The sequence below is a fragment of the Haemaphysalis longicornis genome, unplaced genomic scaffold (assembly GCF_048455015.1).
Source record: "Haemaphysalis longicornis isolate Haplotype H1 unplaced genomic scaffold, Haemaphysalis longicornis Haplotype H1 scaffold_2, whole genome shotgun sequence".
Lineage (NCBI taxonomy): Eukaryota > Metazoa > Arthropoda > Arachnida > Ixodida > Ixodidae > Haemaphysalis > Haemaphysalis longicornis.
The window spans coordinates 113,425,143-113,433,918 of record NW_027526295.1 but is presented as its reverse complement, the minus strand read 5'-3'; positions in this window follow the sequence as shown (position 1 = coordinate 113,433,918).

Sequence of the window (8,776 nt, the reverse complement as noted above, 5' to 3'; positions counted from 1 at the left end):
ATGTTTGCTTCAATTCTGCTACCATAATCTGCTCATTTTAAACTCCGAGAATAGTAGAAAGGAACGTAGTCCATGTTAGGCCAACCTTGATGCCCGGCCCTTGATCGTTGAAAAAAAACCGTAGTTTGCGCCCAATGCAAACAGACGCACCAATGTAGCGAGAGGTGATGAGTTGATGTCACCTGCCAGTGAAGCAGAGGAATATGGCCGGATGAGTTGACAAAGCACAGGCGGTGCTCCCATAAATTGCTATTTAAATTAGGTACTGCCACTGAGCAACCGCGGCGGGTAGTACTTAATTTAAATAAAGTACTACGCACCGCGGTGGCTCAGTGGCTAAGGCCTTGCGCTGCTGGGCACGAGGTCGCGGGTTCGATTCCCGGCAGCGGCGGCCGCTTTTCTGATGGAGGGGAAAAGCAAAAACACCCGTGTGTACGAGATTTCGGCGCACATATAGATCCCCAGGTGGTAGAAATTAACCCAGAGCCCTCCGCTATGGCGCGCCTCATCGTCTGCGTGGCGTCGGCGCGTTAAACCTTAGAATCAATCAATCAACTTAAGTACTAAACCAATTTGTTCTTCCCGTAGTACGCCAGGTTCTGCTGACGCAATCCGCTTACAGTCATGTTTTTAGTTGGAAAGAGGCGGGCTGGCGTAATACGTTGAGCGCCGGCATTTAACATAACCAAAGAAGTTTGCCGTGAACGCAGATCTTACGTTTATGGCAATGACGCCAGTCGGGGCACCCGCGGCGTATATTTTTACGCCATAGCGTTATTAGGCTTATTTTTCAATTTCCCAGTGGCTCCTACCCATCCGCTATGAGGCGTGCCCATCAAGCGTCCACGGAAATACGCCACGGCTGCCACCCGGAAGCTACTACTGAGGCAGCGACAATCGAGGGCGCTGAATCTGTGATGTGGCGCAACGTAACAGAATTTCGGAAAGTTGGACAATGATACAACGTCGGCGAAAGAAAGAACCAGCGTTTTTAGCAGGTTCCGCACCTGCGGGATGAAGTTTGTTCTATGCCCGGTCTGTGGAAGCATGCTCGGCAGACACAGTCGCCAGCCAGGCCAGCATATTACGCCATCACACCAAAGCGTGCTTCGACGAGAAGATCAAAAACTATAAATTCCCCGTAATTCATGGCAAAGCTGGTCTACCGCGCACGCCGTTCTGGAAGTCTTGGGAAGAATTTGGAACACTCCAGGATTTCTAACATACGCCAAAATCTCGGCACATTTGAGTTTTTGTTTAAAGCTTCCATCAGGAAAACGGCCGCCGCTGCTGGAAATCGAACCGGGTCCTTGAGCACAGCAGCACAGCGCCTTACCCACTGAGCAACCGTGGCGTATTTTCTTTCTAGACTTATGCCGGCACTAAATTGCGTGAGATAAGTAAAACAGAGGGCAAAGGATTAACGGCGGTATCTTAGAAATCAAGAAAGGCATATACTATAAGAAGATAAGAACTAAAATAAAGCACAGTATATAGAGTTTAATCCCATCAGTTTTGAAAATACTTTTCTGTATTCCCATGGCTCTGTCGCCACTGTAAGCTCGGTTTGGCAAACCACTGTTGAGTCCATGCGGCTAAGTTCAAAATCGAAAAAAAAATAGGTGCGGATGTCCTACCAGACAACAGTGAGGTAAGAATATTCCGCGTGGCTCTAGAGACACACAGTAATGTCAAACACACACAACCGCCAGAAACAGAAAATCGTTAACCCATTTCCCACAAACAAAACGCCGAATCAAGAGCAGAGCAAGACAAACAGAAAAGGAAGCGTTAAGACTCATTGAGTCAGTGATCACGAGGGGAATATTGCAGAGCATCCCATAACACAAACGTAGCCGCACCGAAGAAAATCAAAATAACACCACATGAGGAGAGCATCTGGTGTAGTATCAAAGCTCGCAATTTTGTTATCGTGAAATGAACTAACAAATGTTGGACTACCAGGGTTAGAGAATGGACACGCACAAACGGTTCTAGGAGAAGGGGAAGGTAATTTACTCGACGGAGGGATGAAAATAACATTGGAAGGCAAGGAAAGGATTCGGGCATGCGCAGGACAAATGCGGCGAAAGCCAATGGGAAATCTTTCGTCGTGCAGTGGACCTAAATGAGCTGTTTGAGATGATGACAATCAACAGGCCTTCAAATTGTCTTCATAACGCGTCTTAAGAAATCACAGAATCCTCTCTCCTGGCAACAACAGAGGGGCTAGGAAAACAAAACCGAGACGGGCCATCGTAGGAACGAAAGGCTACCCTGCTGAAAGAGAAACGACAGCGTGCCATGATGGACAGTTTAACCAATATAACGACTCCGTATCCAGCGACTCGTCTTAACCAAAAATATGGATCCAATAGTACACAAGAACAGGCGAGTGGCAGGATGATCTGTACTCGGGAAAAGTTCCAATAAAATTAGACCACAGTAAATACAGGCTCCACAACGTTCTCAAGCACGTGGCCCCAATTGTAGTAGTTTACTACTCTGGCAATCTTTGTGACTGCATGACCCTCTAATATACAGGAACGAGGAAGTTATAGTTAGAGCCATCATCCTGACAACATGAATAGCGGAAGTATCAAATCGAAGCATACCTTTATTCTGGAGGCAGAGTACCTAAGCGCTTCTGGGGCATAGTCCCCTCCAGAATGAAAAAAGTTAATTTCGCCTTGACATACAGAGCCAGTGGTCTGGAAGAGAACGACGCACTAATCCCGAGGCGGGCGATCGGAGAACTCATATACCATGCTACTTGTGACTCCTTGTACCACATTGGCCTCTCCGAAAAACGCACAGAACAAATATTCCTCCTATTCCTAGGACGATCTTTCCCCTTGCTACAACGAGGTTTCAATGCCGAAGAATCAAAAACTCTGCGGACGAACAATCAACACAGGTACCTCAAAATCTATGAGCGAAAAACTGAAACATAACATATACCACTACTTCTAGACACGGGAGGTAGCTTTGACCAGCTCGTTACCTCAAGATCAGCGCGAGCTGACTGAGAGCGCCAGGGAAGGGGCAGCTGCATCTGGTGCCGTAGACTCAGGTTCCACCTTTGAGATGCCTGCCAGTTCTTTACCCCATTTTCCTAAACCACAAATATTTCTTCCTGGACAAAGCTCTTCACTGACTCACTGCCTGTCTCTCGCTCTACTCGTCTCTCTTCGAACAAAAAACAAAATTGTTCGGCCCGGCTTAGACATCAAAACAGAAACAGTTTGATACATGGAATCCTCTCTGCTGAAACTGACCAACCCCTCGCACCTGCAATCTTTCCCGCTCTCCTTTTAAGCCACACTAGCGTTACAAACGTTTGTCTCTGCTAAGCCACGGTGACTAACAACCGTCGTTCCTAGTCTTTCTCTTTTCAATGACATTTAGTTCTCGTGAAGCATAGATAGCATTTGCTGCAACTGTGTAGGAAAACACTCCATTGGCGTCGACGTGTCGCTGTAGCACCATATACCTCAGAATACAAACGTAGATATCTGCACATTTTTTTTCTGTAGACGTGCCATATATTTGAAATTTTCTGGGGCACTCAAAAATGCATACGTGGCCCAAATGCGATAGCCATATGTCTTACCCTGCCATTGTAAACTTTCCTTGTTTTGGACTTGTGGCTGTTCCTGCGGTTTGAACAGCCCTTAGCCGACGAAGAAAACTATTACTTCTCATTAGAGGAAGTGGCTCGAGTGCCTCAGCTCCTAAGCAGACAGGGCAGGATGTTTGTTTCCCCTCGCAAGCTGGATACCTAAGACATACTCGTACTCGCTCTTTTTTCCCCTTTGCAAACTTTGTTCGAAAGCATTGTGTTTCTCTGCTCGGCACGTATATCTCTGCTTCCCAACACCGCTGAATACGCTGGTCTGAATTAGTGGTTTACGTGTGCTTTCTGACTAATCCTAGGTGCCAAATGCAAAAGACGCAATCCATCTTTGTCTGAGTTGAATAAGCTCAGAACGAAATGCGTTGAATCAGATCGATTCAGAGATTTTTCAGAAAGTGCACCCCGATGTCGTCGCTCTACTTCCAAATATACAGTACCCAAAGAGAAGACGCCTACTTGTCGTTTGAGTGCTCTGGTCACGGATGAAGTTCGGGGGATTATTTTCTTGCTTGCTTTTGTCTTTACACAGCGGGGTAGCACGCTGTTACAACTAATGGTTTTTTTTTCGCAGCCTCTAGCTTTAGGGCTGGAGGTGTACCTAAAGTTGTAGCACTCTCGTCTAAGTAAACGTGGTACTGCGAAAGAAAAAAAATATGCTGATTAAAGCATGTACGCATCTCCTCCAATGCACTCTCTCCAACGTCGTTAAACACCTTCGAAAATGTCCTCGGGCTTTTGAAATCTATGCAATGTTTTTGTGCATCAAACAAAAATCGCGGTAGGCCTTCGGAAACTTGTTGCGAATCTTTAATATAGGGTTTTACGAGTCCTGGGATCCAGTTACAACTGAAATCAAGATTTCATGACACTATATTAAAACATCCTGTAAAACGGCATACAGCTGCAGCAGCAACTCCGTACTTTTGCAAGGCAACATTTGGTCGAGAGAACAATTTGATCGTGCTGAAAAAGGACATTCAAAAGAATATCTGTTCCTACAGGAGAAAAGTATTTGGGGGGAACTGATTAAAGGCACAAAAAAAGAAAAGTTTTGATTTTGAGGCCGAAATGATTAAGTTTTTTGACACGTACGCGGAACATGCTGCCATTTAAAGGCACACAACGGAAAGTTTATACCTTGCGGTTGTAATATGTAACACCTCTGAGACGAAAAGGAAACTTGCTGGCATGGCAACCATCCATCCTGTCAGATATGCGGGGGCCATTCTGGGTTGTGTGAACAATTTCAAAGAGGTACAAAACGTCCTAGGGGTCTCTTTGTATTTAAATATCCGAATACCAACCTTCATATCTACACACCCGCTTCTAGGGACTATGCTTCCTGTTCGTGAAAAAAACAATGTACAAGAGCAGGGCGTGCAATCCCGTAAACGCACACGATTGGCGAAGACGGACTTAGTTGATCGACATCGGCGATTTGATGAAGACTTCAAAGTGCCACCTTCGTCAGCGACATCGGATATATAAGTTGCTCGACTAAATTGATTACGTTGCAGTACCCCAAATGTTTTTACCACAACCTAGCGTGAAGCGGTCAACTGTAACAAAAACATATCAAACATTAGTTTAAGGTTTTGTTTCGTCATGTGCATGGGTGGCTAAATGGTATTCCAAGACCTCCACTTTCAAAGATTAAGTAAAATAATCTGGCATACCATCAATCATGGGGTAATATTCTTATGGGCGTATTGTACTTGCCTCTTCGAAGTAGAAAATGAGGACCGCATCAGCACCGAGCGCAACCAAAGAAACCACCATATAGCCAGTGGTAACCGGCTTTGTAGTGTTGAAACCTGCAATAACCGAGTTGTGTCATAATGCGTAAGCATTGCCGAGGCTTATCTCGTGGTAGGTGAGCAATGGTCCACGAGATCAGCCAGCATTACAAGCTCGACCGCAGGATTTACCCCCCGGCCCACGAATCCTTAGCGAAAGCCCAGGAAAGAATACTTAGGCTGCTTCAAACGAATACGTTTCCCCACTTGACGAAATTGCGCCTAATGTATCCGACCCCATACTCCTCTCTGTGTCAGTTTTGTGGCGAACCTGGCACGCTCTACCATATGGTGTGGGGTTGTCAGAAAAACCCCACGTTGGGCAGAATTCCTCGCCCGTCTTATGAGCAGTGGGAGAGCGTGTTGTCCAGTTCCAGTCCGGAAGACCAGCTTCGGTTGGTTGAAAGGGCTGTCGCAGCTGGAACCACGAATGGGGTCCTGAAATGAGGACACCACTCCACATTTTTTTTTCTTTTTTTTGCCAATAAAGAAGTTTATTCTCTCTCTCTTGCCGAGGCTTGAATAGATGCAACTGTAGGGCACTAAGATGTGGGGATGTAGGGGACTAATTCTTGCAAACTAGGTTTATTTCTGTTTTCTCTTCTATTACTTCTTTTTATTATCTGTTCTTTGAATAATTATAAGGCCTTTAATGTATCATGCACGCGACGGGCGGATGATACGCACGAGTTAATAAATGCCACGCTATTTTAACAGGGGCTCAGCCAGCAAAATTCGGCTGTCTGGCTTTCCGCTTCAGATGTCACACGTACGCCTCCTAGGATTCATCGTGTAAAAGGTCATTGGCATTTATGGTTTCGTTAAGAAAAATATTTTCCTTCACGATACGTTATCCCAAAATTCTTGTTAACACAACCTTAATAAATTGAGGAGTCAGAGCCTTCCGTAGCAATGAATGAGGTTGTAATAAGTTATTGTTAAAATGCCTTCGGGCCTTTACTACTTGATAAGACGGCGCTTATATTTCCCATAAAATTGCCTGCACACCAATGCATTGGCGGTAGTTAGTGAAGCCGACACTAAACCACCCTCGGAGGGGAGTCTAGGACTAGATACAAAGGGGCGTAGCGAGGTGTAATATAAAATACAAAATGGTACTGTTCCTTTATATTACGAGATCCTGCTGAGACCGCATCTTGCCAGCAGCGCACTTGTGTAGTTTACCGCCGACTTCAAAACTTTCCGACGTGAAGCCTAGAGGCTGCCAATAATTTTTAAGGAGCCGCTTCATCCAAAGTGGCTGCATAATTTCCACTTAGGATGTAGTTTTTGTTATGCGCTGATATTCTTGAAAGTTTCCGCAGAAAACCCCGAATCACTGTACTGCTAGGTGTTTCTGCGTGATGACCACAGATTTTTCGTCACCCGCGGCAGGACACTGAAATAATCCAGCCACACTGCTATCGTGAAATGGTGTTCTTTGTACACAGCCATTGGAATGATTGTTTCTGAGTGTATACAACGTTGTCAAAAAGTGGAGAACCTATTGTAAATATTCGCCCCCTTGCTCAGTTGTCTTGCCCCTACGGGAAGTAAAAAAATGGTAATTAACAGTTTTTTTCCTTTGGCGAGTACTTCTTACAGGGCGAATATTTGTTGTGTACATTGATTTAAATATGCACCACTTTGATTCATCATCCTTACGAACCTGAGCTTCTAGAACCGGAAGACCGGTATCACTCAATTTTTAGCGCGCATTTGTACAAGAGAAGAACTAACCTTTCTATTACAAGGAACGGCTCAGGGGAGATTTTGAGACAAGAATCTTTGAGATGGGTATTGTGTTCTGTATGGGTTAGGAGACAACGTGCGAGATGTGTGGCCACCACGCGGCGTGTATGCACATTGAGATTTTTTCACGCACAATTAGGCCTAAGATAGAACGCGATCAAATGGAATAGAATTGAGCCGACGAAGAACAATGTCTACCTCTCCCTACACGCTTTTTGTGTATGAAATTTTACTCATATGCATGCAGTTAGTAGCCGCCAACTGTTCAGAAAAGCAGCGGTAGTTTTCCGAACCCTTTGCGATAGATTTTGTGGTTTTATGAATCTGGTCCGTGCTTGAAGGGCAGCCTACATTGCGAAGACCGTCATCATGTTCTCTTCGAATTCTCTGTAAGGATACAAGATTCCAAAATTGTATTCGAGGTATAACTAAGTCAATAACGCGTGTCATAAAACCAGAAATCATGGCTCTGATTGAAAAAAAGTAAATCATATTTTTCTGGGACACGTCTGAAGCCGTATCAAAAAGCAAATATGGCAATGGCATGTGCGTGGGCAGGGGGTTTAAAAGGGGCACTTGCCCCACATCCCCGGAGCCACCCAAGCACTTGCACCTTACCCCATGCCATCTCCATCTTCTTGCGCGAAACAGTGGATTGCCCCCAGCAAGATAAAACCCCGGTTACGCCCAAGGACACTACTGCTACCGCCTTTAAAGGGAAGTCTTCTGTGGGGCAGAACCACATGCATTGCCCGGGAAAATGATCCAATGATACGTAAAAAGAGAGCCACACCAACTGAGAAAGCAGTTGTGTATTCCAGTAAGAGTCACAAACATATACTTTGATATGTACCGTTTTGTGATAAAACAAGAAGTCTTTGCTCGGCGGCACAGCACACTTGAGGACAGGGGTTTTTTATACCAAGGATTTCAACCTGTGTTCCGCTTGCCGCGGGAAACCCGGTGGCAGTGTTATGCGGCCCACGGAAATATGTCCGAACACCCACTGACCTTGTCACTTCCTTTTTGAAGTCCGACATGGCAGTTGTGACTTTGAATGGGTTTGGCAAAGCCAAATAAAACTCCCTTCCAGTTGGCAGTGTCGCATTGTTGCGGACTTAGCCAGATGATTCGCCATTTTTTTTATTTTCTGGCCGCCGACTCGCACATCTGCCGGGCGTTACCCTCCAACACTCCAGCGTCACCGTCATAAGCGTACCATTCTTTGCCTCGAAAATACGAAAATATCATGAAACACTACCGCCTCTAACGCCGGATCTTGCCTCTCGCCGCACTACAAGTTGACTAAGACGCCACTACCTACCGCTGCCTTCAAACGAACACATACCCTAACGGCACCATCCTTAACTCCATCCACCCAAACTCCTACGCCTCCACATCCAAGTACTGTCCCCAATGCTGCACACTCTGCCATCGGAACACGGCGTACTCCAACACACCATCCCTCCTACCCGTTCCCTCCGCCAACCATGAGCAGTGGGAAGGCATGCTGGCTAGCCCGGATCCTGGCGGTCATCTTTTGGCCCGCCTGGCAGCCACCGCCCAGAGACTTCTGGACTGAGAAGATCCC